Raw genomic sequence first — 14,561 nt, 5'->3', positions numbered from 1 at the left:
TAAGTAAGGTTGTACAGGCCAAGGAAACAGCGGGTCCAAAGGCGGCCCATGAGGGGTCACGGTGGAGCCAGGCACATGGTCAGCATCTGTCCTGGGTCAGTCCCCAACCTGCTGAGCTCCCAGGAAAGTGACAAGAATCTCAGATGTATGCATGAAAATAAAGACTATGAATAGTAAGAAGGAAAAAACAATCTTCGTTTTCTTTTCATTTAAAAAAGGTTTTGGGGTTGGTTTTTATTTTTAGGCCATTAGATCAGTGTAACAAAATTTGGTGATGTCAGCAGTCCCCAGCGCTCAGAATTTTCTGAAACTCAGAAGCCCTTTACCCACCCCTAGTTTGGGTTCACAGGCAGAGGTTGTTTCTGACTTGCTGTGTGGCCTCAGGAAAGCTGCTCTGCATCTCTGAGCCCCTGTTCACTCATCTGTAATACGGGGACAAAAATAGCTGGCAGGTAGAGGGAGGTTCTGGGGAGGGTGTGGGGACATCTGACTCCTGGCTGGGCAGGGGCACACAGCTGGTACTTCCTTGCTGGGCCATCTGGGGGATTTTTCTCGGGTCCTGGGAGGTCCTTCCCCTTATGTCCCCCAAACCCTCACATCCAGCAGGCCCAAGTTCTTCCAACCTGCTCCTCTTCCTGGGTCCCCATCTGTGTTAGTGTCCTAGGGCTGCTGTAGTGACCACAAACTGGGGGGTTTAGAATACCGGAAATGTATCCTCTCTCAATTCTGGAGGCAAGAGTCTGAGATCCAGGTGTGGCAGGGCCATACTCCTGCCCGAGGCTCCAGGGGAGGATCCTTCCCACCTCATCCAGCTTCTGGCAGCTCCAGGTGTCCCTTGGCTTGTGGCCACGTCCCTCCAGTCTCAGCCTCCATTGTCACATGGTCATCTTCTCCCTGTGTCTCTTCTCTCTCTTGAAAAGGCACTTGTCATTGGATCTGGGGCCCACTTTCATCTAGGATGTTCACATCTCGAAATCCTTAATTAAATCTTTAAAGACTCTTTTTCCAAATAAAGTCACATTCAAGTTTCTAGGATGGATATATCTTTTCTGGGGGACCACCACTCAACCCACTACACCCTCTCAGACCCCACCATCCAGGCAGCCTTCTCAACTCTTCCCCCACCTCCCGCCAAAGCCCTGCCTTGAGTGCCCGTTCTGTCCCCTGTTCTCTGTCCTCATGGCCCCTGGCTCGGTCTTCACCTTCTCCTGCCTTGACTTGTCTCTGTCTCCTTTCTGACTTCCAGCCTTCTGTCCTGTACTCCAGTCCCTCCTTCATACTGGCTCCAGGACACTCTTTCCAGCACACACCTCTGACCATGCCCCTCCCCTGCTCAGACACCTTCCATGGCTCCCAACTGCCCTGATATCGGTCCACACTCTTTGCTTGTTGCTCAAAGTCCTTCACCCCCAGTCCCCTTCAATGGCATCTCTCACCTCTTGCTGCACATTCAGAAAGCCCATGTCCCAGACACCTGGCACAGCTAAGCCTGCTGCCTAGACCAGGCAGGCTGCTCCTCTGTGTCCCCAGCTCCAAAGCCCCTCCTCCAGATGCCCTCCACAGGCACAGACATCCCTCACCCTCTGGCCTTCCCCAGCCCTGTGTCCCTCCTGTTGCCCCAGGCTGGCCACACATAGGCTGGGAGCCTCAGCATGCCCCAGCAGTCTGGGTGTTGTCCCCCAGCTGATCAGGGACCTGTTGCTGTAGAGGGACTACAGCCACCTCTGCCCCCTTCCCCAGAGAGAGTGTCCCCAGAGGTGGAGAGAGGGCTGTCCTTGTGGGCTGGGAGGAGAGCCCTGAGCTCAGATCTGGTGGGACTGAGCTCAAGTCCTGGCCCTGCCACTACTTTTGTGTGACCTGGGCCACTGTGAACCTCAGACTCCTCATCTGTAAAGTGGGCACCATCTCCCCACCACTGGAGGCTCTCCGGGGTTGCCCTGCCCCTCCCCTCCAAGAGTCAGAGCCCCTGGTTTGGTGAGGTCTATACCATTAACACCCTAATGACTCAATTTATCTATAGAACACTTGATGTCTAGACTAGATTGTACACGGCATACAATGATCTTTTCACAGATGGTCTTAAAGCCACCTTTGTCTTAAAATATTCATGGTTTGGGATGAATTTCAAAGAAGATGGCAGAATGGGGTCCTTCTGCCACTCTACCACCTAGAAAACAAAGCCCCAAAGTGGAGTAGACAGGCATGAAAGCCATGAGGGAAAGCTCCGCCCCTTACCTGCTGTGCAGTCTTAGGCAAGTTGCTTTGCGTCTCTGAGACTCAAATCCTCCATAGGGTGCAGAATACCCACCTCACAGAATTCCTGCAAAGAGGAGAGGGATGTGGAGCCAAGCACCCAGCACAATCGGCCACCCTTTGAAGTGCTCAGTGAATCAGCTGTTATTGCTAAAACTTAACTTTAGAAGAGAGAAGGAGAATGGCACAGCTGGGGTCAGACCTCCAGGGTTCAAATCCCATCTCTGTCCCCCATCGCTGTGTGACTTGGAGCACATGAGTCAGCCGCTGGTGCTCAGTTTTCCCATCTGTAAAGTGGGAATGAGAAGAGAAACAATCATGCCATTCTCTTGGGCTAATCTGAGGATTCAAAGTGTTAATACAGGCAGTGTCCCTGTAAGGTGCCTGGTGCTCAATCAACATTGACTGTTATTATGACAATATTATGAGCCATGAAATGCCAAAAGCTCAAATCTCAGAACAGAGGGCAGAAGATACCAATGTGAGGAGGGGCCCTCAGGATTCCAGGTAAAGAAGTTTCCTCTCTGGGGTTCCCCCTACTTGCTTACCTCCTCAGACGGGAACTCCTTCCCTGCCAAGAGAACCACGATGGGGCAGATCTAGTTATTAGGAGACTTTCATCTGTTGAGCAAGTCTCTTGTTCTGCAGGGATCCCAACATCGGTCTCTGACCTGCCCTTGGTTCTTGAGAGATTTGGGAGGGGGGGCATTGTCTATAACCTCCAAGATCAGTTCTTGTCAAGGCATTGAAAATGGGGCAGGTGTAAAGGGGGCCATCGGGCTGTCAAGTGCTGAGTGTTCTGGACAGTTAGTTGTCACAGGTGCACTGTCCTGTCTACCTGCCCCACCCCCTTCAGGACCCCCAAACTCACCCAGCATGTGGAGGGGCTGCTGCACACCTGCCCTGGCCCCTTGCCACCGAGGGGGCTGGTGTGTGGGGTGGGGGTGGTTGGGGTTGGAATCCGGCGAGAGGCTCACTCAGTGTGCGCTGTGGCTCAAGCTGAGGCTTCCTTCAGAGGGTCCCTCTGGGCCTCAGATCTAACAAACCAGACCCCTCACAATTGAAATGGAGTCTGTGGCCTTTTCAGTGATTTCCTGGCCTCCAGGGGATATCCAGTGTCCCCCAGCAAGGCCCAAATTTCTTCTTCATTTCAAGAGTCTAATTTCTGAACTCCCTACTCCTACCACAAAGGGTGAAATCCTTTCTTTCTTGGGACTTGCAGGGTATCTTCACCTATGGATTCCTAACTTTGGCTGCTGGCAAAGGCACTTTATGGGGCAGCCAAAGGGGATCCTGCCGTTCCTTTAGATTCCACAAAGCCCATTCATTCTCCCTTCCAGAGATTAAAAGCCACTCTCCTTGCAGCCCCAGCTCTATCCCTCCCAAACCTATCTCATCTTTTTATCCTATACAACACTAAAACCCAAAGATTGGCAGTCGGGGTTTTGGGACAATAGGCAGGAGATCTTTTCTCCCCGGTTGTGTATCTCTCTAAACAACTAGACACCACAGCTCAAGAATGAGCCCCTGTTTACTGGCCTTGGCAGCAGCCGCCCTTTTAGCACAAGAAAGCTCTAAACTAACTTTTGGACAACAAACAATCAAGACCTTCTTAGCCATAAGGCCAAGTCAATTCTCTCCCCTTCCCACCTACAACTTATTCACCTTACTTCCATTGAGAATTCTCAGTTTCCCTTCAAACCTTGCCCTTCCCTTAAATCCAGCTACTGTCATCCCAAAACACTCACAACCCTTAAAACATAACTGCAGGAGGCTTTAGACCTCTTTCTCAATCCCTTTCCACACATCTCCCCTCATCCCATTACACGGTTCGTAGATGGGAGTGCCACCTCCATGCCCACCCCCTGGGTGGGTTATGCCACAGTAAATCTAACACAAGCTATTGAGGTTGCATAACTCTCAAAGAAGGTTGGGGTTATACACTGCAGAGGACACCAAACCTCCAATGACCCCATAGCCCAGGAAAACAAACTGGCAGATCTAACTACAAAACAGGCTGATCAATCACCAGGACCCCACTCTTCCTCTCCTGCTCAGGTCATTCTCATGGCCCCTATGCCCTTATCCCAATACACACCCCAAGAAATACAACACCTTCAATAGTTGGGGACACAGAGAAAGGACAACTGGTATACTCTCTCTGGTCACTATGTCCTCCCTACTATACAAGCTGAGCAAATCCCTTTAGATTTCCATAATTCACTTCATATAGGCTATGACCTCCTACTATGCCTTCTTTAGCTCTTATATTACTCTCCCCACAAAAGGACATGCTATCTTCTAACCTTAGTAGATACCTTTTCAGGTTAGCTTGAGGCTTTTCCCTGCACTTCAAAGGATGCTACAGCAGTAACACATGCTCTCATCTCAGAAATCATCCCTCGTTTTGGCCTCCCCACCAGTCACTCACTCGCCTACGGGCTGCCCCCCACAAGCCCACAGGCCTCAGCCGCCCTCGAACTTATGTATGGTTGGCCCTTCACTCTCACACCTCTCCCTTCCAGCTCATCGCCTTTAGGCCAGTATCTCCCTACTCTTTCACTCATCAGGGATCTTCTTTGGGAACAGGCCAACCTTCTATTACCTCATCCTTTCCCCACCATCCCCTCAGACTTTAAACTGAGCCCAGGACAGCAAATGTATATTAAGACCCAAATCCCAAAGTCCCTCTCACCAGGTTGGAAAGGGCCTTATACAGCACTTCTCATCACCCCCACGGCAGTAAAAGTACTAACAAAGGTCCGGTGGTATCACTTATCCTCGGTAAAACTAGCGCCTGAGACTTTACCCAAAAAATCTGTTAACACCAGGCCAGAGGGGTCCCCCTGCTCAACCCCCAACCCAACATCTCCTCATGCTTCGTCCATTTTAGGACTCAAAAGACTAAAAATCTCCAGGACCTCCGCTCTTCCCCCAATCGCAGAAAAAGGATGATCTTCCCCCGGTGATTATCCTCTCGCTCTTGCGGGCCCGCTCCACATCCCTCGCACAAGAGCTACTGTTATACTATCCGTTCTAGTACTTGCTACGGGATTGGCAGCAGCTGCTCCCAAAGAGTGTAACATTATAGGAAAATTTCTCCTGGCACTTCTTTACCTCCTATTAGTAGAATGCTTCTTAATTTCATTGTGACAATGTGCCCTTTAAATTCTTCTGGCTCCCTAACCCTTCTCATCCTTCCCGTGTGTTTCCTCCTATCTCAAATGCTCCCCCTTACCTGGAACATAGAGGTTCCAGGTCCGTAGGGACGATGCAGTCCTCAGCGAATCAGACTGGTCCCCGAGTGACTCATCTGTCTCCCACTTTGCGAGAAACTTTTTGTGGCCACCCCCTCCCTGTCGATGCAGCCCACGTTTCCACAAACGTCTCTTCACTTTCCTCTAATCCCACGTCAGTGGGGACTGTCAGCGTTGTGCGGGGTGCGGGGCCTGCCCACACGCACCTTACTACCACCACCAAACACTACCACTCACTTACCCCCTCCTCATCCATGCCCTGAAACCAGAATATATTTCCTTTGTAAAACTACGTTATCCTGTTACCTGCCCCCTAACGTGATCTCTTGCATATTCATTTGGCTCATCCCTGACATCACCATCCAGACAGAGGGGACTGGGACTAACTTCGGCCCCCCTCTCAGGACGTGCCCCCCACTCCCATAGGGCACTAACTGTACCTTTTAATTGGGGCAGGGATCCTTCCTGCAACTGGAACTGGCATAGCGGGCCCTGCTACTGCCTCTCAATTCTATCGAAACTCTCAGAACTAAGTATAGACAGCATCTCCTCCCTCCTCCCTGCAAGACAGGTCACCTCTCTTGCAGCAGTCGCTTTACAGAACCATCGGGCCCTTTACTTCCTTACAGCCAAGAAGGAAGGCACCTGCCTCTTCTTGGGGGAGGAACATTGTTATTATGTAAATGAGTCTGGGGTGATCCAAGACAACTTAAACCATTTCATTGAACCCTCGGATACCCTGGCTTATGTCCCTACTAGGACCCCTAATTGTGCTGGAACTCATCCTGCTTTTTGGTCCCCGTCTCTCTCTCTCTTTTGGTGTTTTTCTGATTTCTTGCAGGAATGTATACAGGCTTTCACCAACCAAAAGGTCACCAAATTGTTCCTGTGAGGAGGCTATCAGCCCCTCAGGATCAGCGACCCTTCCCCACATGAAACCAATACCCTGCCACCTAATTGTTTTACCCGCCAACATAAATCTTTTATTTTTTCATATCTTCGCCCATCTCCAGCAGGAAGTAGCTTCAAAAGAATGAGACCTTCACCCCTTTTCCCTTATTCTTATACTTAAAAGGCAGGAATGGTGGATTTGGGATGTTGCCACCAGCCTCGTCTTCCCCTCCAGCACCAAGCCCCTCGCCCTTCCCTTTACGAGAAGCCTCCTGACTTAGAAATGACTTTCCAGCTTCTGCATTGTTGCAGTTCTCCACCCAGTTACATCAACCTGATGGTCCCTCCCCCCGGGCATTTCGTGCCCAAAAGCTAATATAAACTCTTGCACACCCATTGTTGCTGCTGTCCCCCATTTTCAGGGCAGCCCAGCCTGACACTTTGAGCACAGCCCAGCAGATTTTCTTCCTTTAGTAAAGCTTGAATGGTACCCGGTATCTCGGCTCACTTTCTTTCAGTCCGAACCCATGGCCTTGGTGTTATCAGCACCACACTCTCCCAAGTGAGCCACGGGCCGGCCCCTAATCTTAGTGAGTTTTGACCACACAAAATTATTATAAACTTTTTACAAGCTCTTACAAATCCTCTTCAACTATATCCATTTAGTCATGACTAATATTTCCTTTTGCTCTTTTAACTCAAAATACTCTTTTAATACCTTTAAACCACACAAATTTTTCTTTTAACAAAAAACCACACTACATCTTCATGCCTTCTACAACCTTTACCAAAAACACATTTTACTTTCCTCACATCCTACTTCCCTTAAACTTTCTGTATATAAAAATCTTCTTATACCTAGCAGTTTGAATTATGTATATTAACTATAATTAATTTACTAATCCTAATTTCCAGTGAAAAACTAGGAAGCAAGCAATTTTGAACTGTTTTATATTAATATTTGTAGATAAAAACCATTTCTAATTTCTGAAGAGACATGTTTTAAAAAATTTTTAACAGATTCAAATATATCTAGCTTTTTTTTCAATACATGGCATAAAAACAATCTTTCTACATTGAAGCCCTCAGACATTTATGTTTACCTATTACTTAATGTAATGTGACTTTAAGACTTCAAGCAACTGAAAGAGTTTTGAAACTATGACAATTTCATTTATAAGCACTTAACCCATCCACGTTTGTCTAATTTACTTTATACCAAGCTACACCTTTATTAACTAGTATTAGCTAAGGCCTTTGAGATATTGGATGTAGGTCCCCTTTCTCTAGCTGTCCTCGTCCCAAGTATCCATGTGGCATGTAGGGTAGCCATGTGGGGCCCAAGACAAAGGACAGAGCTAACAAAGGTAATGTCTAAAGGATATTGTCCCTCCTAGCATGGCCAGGAGGCAGAGCTGAGACAAAAAGAAGAACATGTTGGGTTTTGTCCTGCAGCTAGTGGCCCATGCATTTGGACATATTATATATTTTGGCCTCACCATGGTTATCTGTTTAGATAACCAGAATTCAGAGGCTTAAAACCAAAGACAAACTAAGAACAAGACATGTGCAAGGCTTTGGGGAAAGCCAAGCAGCCAGTTCTCTTACAGCTTTTAGTTTATAAATGAATTAAGCAATTATCAAATATGCCACAAAAGCAACATTTTAATGACCTTAAACCATCAGAGACAGTATAAATTTGTGCCGACCAAAAGATAAACCTAGGTAAAAAGGTTTAAATCAAATTTTGGAAACACATCTATTTTATCAACAACTTTAAAAACTAAAGTCACATGAACTTGAAAAGCACTTATGCTTATCCAATTAATCAGCACGCATTATTTATAAGCCAATTTGGTACCATGTACACAACACACAAACACATGTTTAGACATGAACCTGTAGACATAACACACAGCTTACATATGTATACACATATACATAAAAAAAGAAACAAGTGAGGATCTTATAGCTTTTGTTCAACGTGTCAATAATGAGATATATAAAATAATACGATCACTAGTTTAAAAAGAATAGTTGTATTAAATCGTGTCTCTGCAACAATCACAATTCCTTGAACTTGTTGAGACAAGTGAAGAGATATGTTGATGGGTGGAAGTTGGGAGAGGAAGGGGGGATGAGGAATCGGTAAAGGGACATGAAAATCAACTACATTATATATAGATAAAATAAAATTAAAAATTAAAGATAAATCGTGTCTCTGTAAATGAAGCAAGTTAAAGCTTATCTGCTCCATGTGATAGAGCCCGCACTGAGTTTTAGCCAAACCAAGATAACAAATTTACATTGCAAAGCACAGAGAATGAAGGAAAGCCTTTTCAAGAAGGAGTTTGAGTGTGTCAGAGGAGAAACAGAAAGGAGTTTTTTAAAGAAATAGACACCAAGATCAAATAAAATCATAGAACTCCACCATAGGATTTTGTAAGGACTAAATAGTTTCTTTGGGGAGAAGTAAAAATCCAGACAGTGGCTCGAGAAGAGGAGGGGAAGGAGGTGGAGGATTGCTTTTCCTCTCCTCAGACTCCAGAGCATTTGGGATGCAGATCCTGGAACTGGGAGTATGTGGCGACTGGAGGAGGCATCCGAGCTAGGTATTTACCTGTGGTTAATGAAGCAGGAAAGGACCGATCACCAAAATTATCTTGCTTTGAGTTAGAATCTCTCTGGAAAAAGAGACATGAATGTCTGCCATGAGACTTCCTGTCAAGAAATTGATGCAAGAGAAGAAAAGGAGATGAACAGCTAGTAAGCAGAATTTTGAACAGCCAGGATTGTGTGTTTATCACTTCCAGCTACAGACTTCTGTTGCCCACTTTTAAATCAAAGATACCTACACCCAGAATCCAGACAAGGCAAAAGGATACTATGGAGTTTGGATGTGTTGTCTCCACCAAAACTCTTGTGGGAATCTGAATCCCAATGTGGCAGTGCTGCAAGCTGTTTGAGTCATGGGGGCGGATCCCTCATGAATGAATTAATGCTCTCTCTGGGGGGTGGGGGTCCTGAGTGAGATCTTGCTCTATTAGTTCCTGTGAGAGCTGATGGTTTAAAGGACCCTGGCAGCTTCTCTCTCTTTCTCTCTCTTGCTTCCTCTCACCGTGTGATCAGCTTGTACCTGCCAGCTGTCTGCCACTTTTCGCTGTGAGTAGAAGCAGCCTCAGGCCAGATGCGGCTGTCCCAGAATTGTAAGCCAAATAAACCTCTGTTCTTTATAAATTACCCAGTCTCAGGTAATTCTGTTATAGCAACACAAAACGGACTAATACAGATACTTCTTTTTTTTTTGAGATCAAAGAAACTGCCATGTCTAGGAAATAAAGCCAGAAGGATTCACCAGGATTCATTTTTGATTTGCAGTCTAATACTATATTAGCCCAGGAAGGAGCTTTAGAGAACATGAAACAGAAGGCAAATGTAGTGCATGCAATAGTTTCCGATAAGAGCAACAATGAAATCATCCTGGTTTTGCAGCATTTTGATAACAGTGTGGCCAAAAGAGTACAAGCATTCATGGAAGGTAGTGCCAGTGAAGTACTCGAAGTATGGAAAATATCAGGCAAGAAAAAGAACAAAAAGAAGAAAAGCAAAACAAAACCTGCTGCAGAGCAAGAAAGAGTATCCCATATTCCAGTAAATTGGTTTCCATTCAAGAGGAGCAGTCTGCTCCTTCCTCAGAGAATGGTGGTATTAATGTTTACCATGTGAATGGTGCATTGATGCTAATGAGTCTGGGCACTCACTCAGTGAAAGTCTGGAGACACTTTCAACTGATGCCAGAGAACTGGAGGATCCTGTTGGATAGAACAGGATCCATGCTAGAGAATGGTGTCTCTGATTTTGAGTCCAAGTCTTTGACTATGCACTCTGTTCAGAATTTTTAACAATTCAGGAATGCTACCAAATCTCTCTCAAGACCTACCACGTTGCTTTGCCTCCCACGGATTTGTCACCCATTTTCCCCTGGTGACAGAGCCACCAAAGATTACTCAAACCCATCTCTTTTGAGCAGTGAGAAGCCCCAGAAAGGGGTTAATATCCCAGAACTTCCTCAAGCATGAGGCATTTCTTCCATTTGGGAAATTAACCACAAATTGGAGTTCTCTTCCTGCATTTATCCTCCAGACCAAGAAGTTACAGAAAGAGACATAGGTGGGGTTTTGCTAAGTACAGTTTAACAAGTTTTAACAATAGAAGCTGGTAAAATGCAATTAAGTTGATCCACTAACAAAAGCTTGATCTGGCATCAAACATTCCTTTTCTCTCCAGCAGCTTTTCAGTAACTTTACATATCAATTAATAACCTGTCTGTCTTTGAGCCAGCAACCTTGCTGTGTTACGATTCTTACCTTGCAACAGAAACCCAATAGCCTGGGGAAATTTTCCTGTCTTTTGCAAGGTCAATATTTGAAACTGCAAGGCTTTGGAACACCAGGCCCTGTGAAGCACATTTGCTTTATGAATCCTCTACACTACCACAGGACCTCGATTTTCAAATCTGGGGATGGAAGATGTTCCACTCTCCTTCACCAGTAAAAAGCTAGGTTCCATTATTGAAAAACCTGCAAAAGACCTCCAGCACTGCATAGTGTCTCTTGCATAGTATTGAGTTGTAATTAAAGAAGAGGTGGATGCTTCCATTAAGAAAATGAAACAAGTTTTTGCTGAATTGCAGACCTGTTTAAAAGATCATGAAGTGGCACTGCTTACCGAAATGGACAAGGTGAAAGCTGAAGCAATGGAAATTTTGCTCAGCCAACAAAAGAAAGCCAAACTTCTAAAGAAGATGACTGATGTGGCTGTTCGAATGTTAGAGGAGCAATTGGTTGAGCTCATGGTTGAGCTCATAGCTGATATCAAGCACTTTGTTAGTGAATGTAAATATGATGAGGATCTGGGAAAAGTAGCCCAGTTAACCTGTGATGTAGAAACCCTAAAGAAGAGTGTTGATTCATTTGGACAAGTCTCCCATCCAAAGAACAGCTATTCAACCAGATCCTGATGTAGCTGAGTTATATCCCTGAGCAGCCCGAGTGATGCCTCTGTTGCTTCCTTTTCCACCTGTGCCTCTGCTCCCACCTTACAAGTGCTAAGAAGAAAACTCTGCCAGAGGACAGACTCCTGCAGCCATAGCAAACTCCAGTGGCCAGACCTACCAGCCTCACTGGGAGGAATTGCCAGGGAACAGACGAGTTCCCTCCAAGCAACAGTATGACCAGGAGAGGCAATGAGGGGCTTGTATACTGGATTAGCTAGAGAAGGGAAAATTTAATTGATGAAAGGTAGAGAATTCTAGGAAACATTTGAGAATCTGCCTCAACCCCAGAACATGCCTGAGATTTGACACTTGAATCAGGGTTCAGTTTCCTGCTTGGCACCATAGCTTACCCTGCAATTTCTTTAAAAGGCCCAAAGCCTTGTTTCCTGTTACCTTAGACTGAAAACCAGTCTAGGGAAGTCAATGGAAAATGCTTTTAATTAAAGTTTAAACAAAAGTTTCTTAAAAATACAGAGAGAAATGGGGGCCTAAAAGAAAACTGCATTCGCAGACACCCAAAGAATTGCAAAATAACTGCTTCAGGTTCATTGAACTCAGAAATAAACAAACATAACAAAATGTTCCTAAGACATTAGGCAATGACCCCATGGTGCACTCCACTGCGACTCAGCCTTGGCTGGGGATGAAGCTGGATGCGCAGTGGCAGGCTGCGGAGGAGCTGACAGAATGCCTGGGGACATGCGACAATCCATGACAATCCATGGCGACCGTGGTGGCAGTGAGGGTGCCAAATTCTAACCACATTTTCTGGCAGTTACTTTAAGGGGGGGGTAAGAGGGAGAGAGTAAAAGAAAATAAAGCATTTTTATTTTTCATTTTTGTCAGAATTTGGGCTGGGGGCCCCAAGAGAGACTTACCAGCAGCAGAGACATGGGAGCAAAATAGTCCCAGTGGCCACTGCCTCTTGCAGCTGAGGTCTCCTCTGGTGCCTGACCCAGAGTTTCCTTATCTCCTGGCTGGCTTGTAAATTTTGTTACTAGACAGCAGTTGCAGGTTATTGATTTATCCTAGAAAGAAAAAATCTTTCACGGGACCTGTGAAAGGAAAGGAAGAGAGGGACTGAGAAACAGAATACAACAGGGCTTTATTATAAAGTAAAGGTACAGGGCAAAGAAATGCGCTGGATTCTTAGGGGGAGGGTTTATATGCTGTTCTTGGATGGGGGTGTTTATGCTAACTAAGGGGTGGAATATTTGGCTGTGGGGAGGATCCGAGGTAATTAAGGCCTAATGAGGTAGTATCAGCTTCCTGTCACGTATCCCTGAGTTTCTGAAGTTTCCAGTCACTCTTAACTTTGACTGATCCACTCTGAATATTTATGAGCAGCCTCCCTGGGACGTGTCCCTGTTCTGCCCCACCTCATATATTTTCCCCATTAAATGATCTTGCCATCCCTGTTAGAAATCAAGTGGCCTTCCATGTATGGATTTCTTTGTGGACTCTCAATTCTATTCCATTTATCTATATGTCTATTCGTATGTCAGTAACAACACTGTTTTGATGACTGTAGCTTGGTAATAAGTTCTGAAATTAGGTAGTGCATGAGTCCTCCATTTGGTAATTTTTTTCAAGATTGTTTTCTCTATTTGGGGCCATGCAGTTACACAGGAATTTGAGTATTGGCTTTTCCATTTCTGCAAAAATGGCTGTTGGGGTTTTGATAGGAATTATAGATTGCTCTAGGTAGTATTGTCTTCTTAACAATGTGAAGTCTTCCAATACATGAGCTCCTACAGGTAGTAAGTGAATTCAGCAAGATCACAGGATACATGATCAATATTCTATATATTAGCCATAAACACATGGAAACCAAAATAAATGAAATACCTAGGTGTAAATCTGACAAAAGATGTACAGGAGTTGTAAGCTGAAAACAACAACATGCTGATGAAAGAAATAAAAGAAAATTTAAACAAATGAAGATAGTCTGTGTTCATGGGTTGCAAGACTGAGCATAGTAAAGATGTCAGTTCTCCCCAAATTGCTATACAGGTTTAACATAATTACTATAAAAATCCCAGCACGATTTTTATAGCTATAGATAAGATTATTCTAAAATTCGTATAGAAAGGCAAAGAAACCAGAAGAGCTAAAATATTTTGGGGAAAAAAAAAGACTGAAGTGGGAGGAGTTATTCTATCAGTGTAGAGCTATTCTATGTCTACAGTAACCAAGACTGTATGTTACTGTCCTAGGGATACACACATAGGTCTATAAAACAGGACAACCCAGAAATGACCCCACAACAATATAGTGAACTCAGTTTTGACAATGACATAAAAGCAATTCCAATAGAGAAAGGATAGTGTTTTTTAAAGTCAATACTGGACAAATTGAACATCCATATGGAAACAAAAACAAAAGAAAACCTGCAATTAAACCTCACCCTTACTACAAAAATTAAATCGAATTGGATCACATATTTTCACATAGAATTTAAACCGTAAAAATTTTGGAAGATAATATTGGAAAAAGTCTTCAGGACTAGGGCTTTGTTAAGAGTTCTTAGATATAATGGCAAAAGCAATATCCATAAAAAAGGAATCAATAAATTGGAATTTATCAAAATTAAAACCTTTTGCTTCATGAAAAACTCTCTTAGAAGGATAGAATATTAGCTACAGGCCAAGAGTTTTCTCATATTTTACAAGAAACTTATATCTAGAATCTATAAAGAACTCAAACAATTCAACAATTAAAAAAAGAATTAATAAAAAAATGGGGAAAAGATATGAAAAAATTTGCTCAAGAGTATATATGGATGGCACATAAGCACATGAACAGATGTTCGACATCATTAGCCATAAGAAAAACACAAATTAAGATCACAATGAGAATCACTACACAACTTTAGAACAGTTAAATTAAAAAATAGTGGCACTAACAAACGCTGGTGAGGATGCCTATTTTTCTCCAGTTTTCTCATACCTTACCGTTGGCAATGCAAAATGGTGTACCCATTCAAGAAAAAAGTATAGACATTTCTTTAAATACATATACTAATCATATGGCCCAACAATTGTGCTCCTGGGCATTTATCCCAGAGAAGAGAAATTTTATACCTGCACAAAAACCTGTACACA

At 44.4% G+C, this 14,561-nt stretch overlaps 1 pseudogene; it reads left to right on the top strand.

Moving 5' to 3' along the window:
- Nucleotides 1–9,725: 9,725 nt before the first annotated feature.
- LOC134389673 (spermatogenesis-associated serine-rich protein 2-like) lies at nucleotides 9,726–11,430 on the top strand (annotated as a pseudogene).
- The last annotated feature ends 3,131 nt before the right edge of the window (nucleotides 11,431–14,561 follow it).

This window comes from Cynocephalus volans, chromosome 10 (genome assembly GCF_027409185.1).
Source record: "Cynocephalus volans isolate mCynVol1 chromosome 10, mCynVol1.pri, whole genome shotgun sequence".
NCBI lineage: Eukaryota > Metazoa > Chordata > Mammalia > Dermoptera > Cynocephalidae > Cynocephalus > Cynocephalus volans.
The sequence above is the reverse complement of the archived record's forward strand: the minus strand, read 5'-3'. Positions and strand labels throughout refer to the sequence as shown.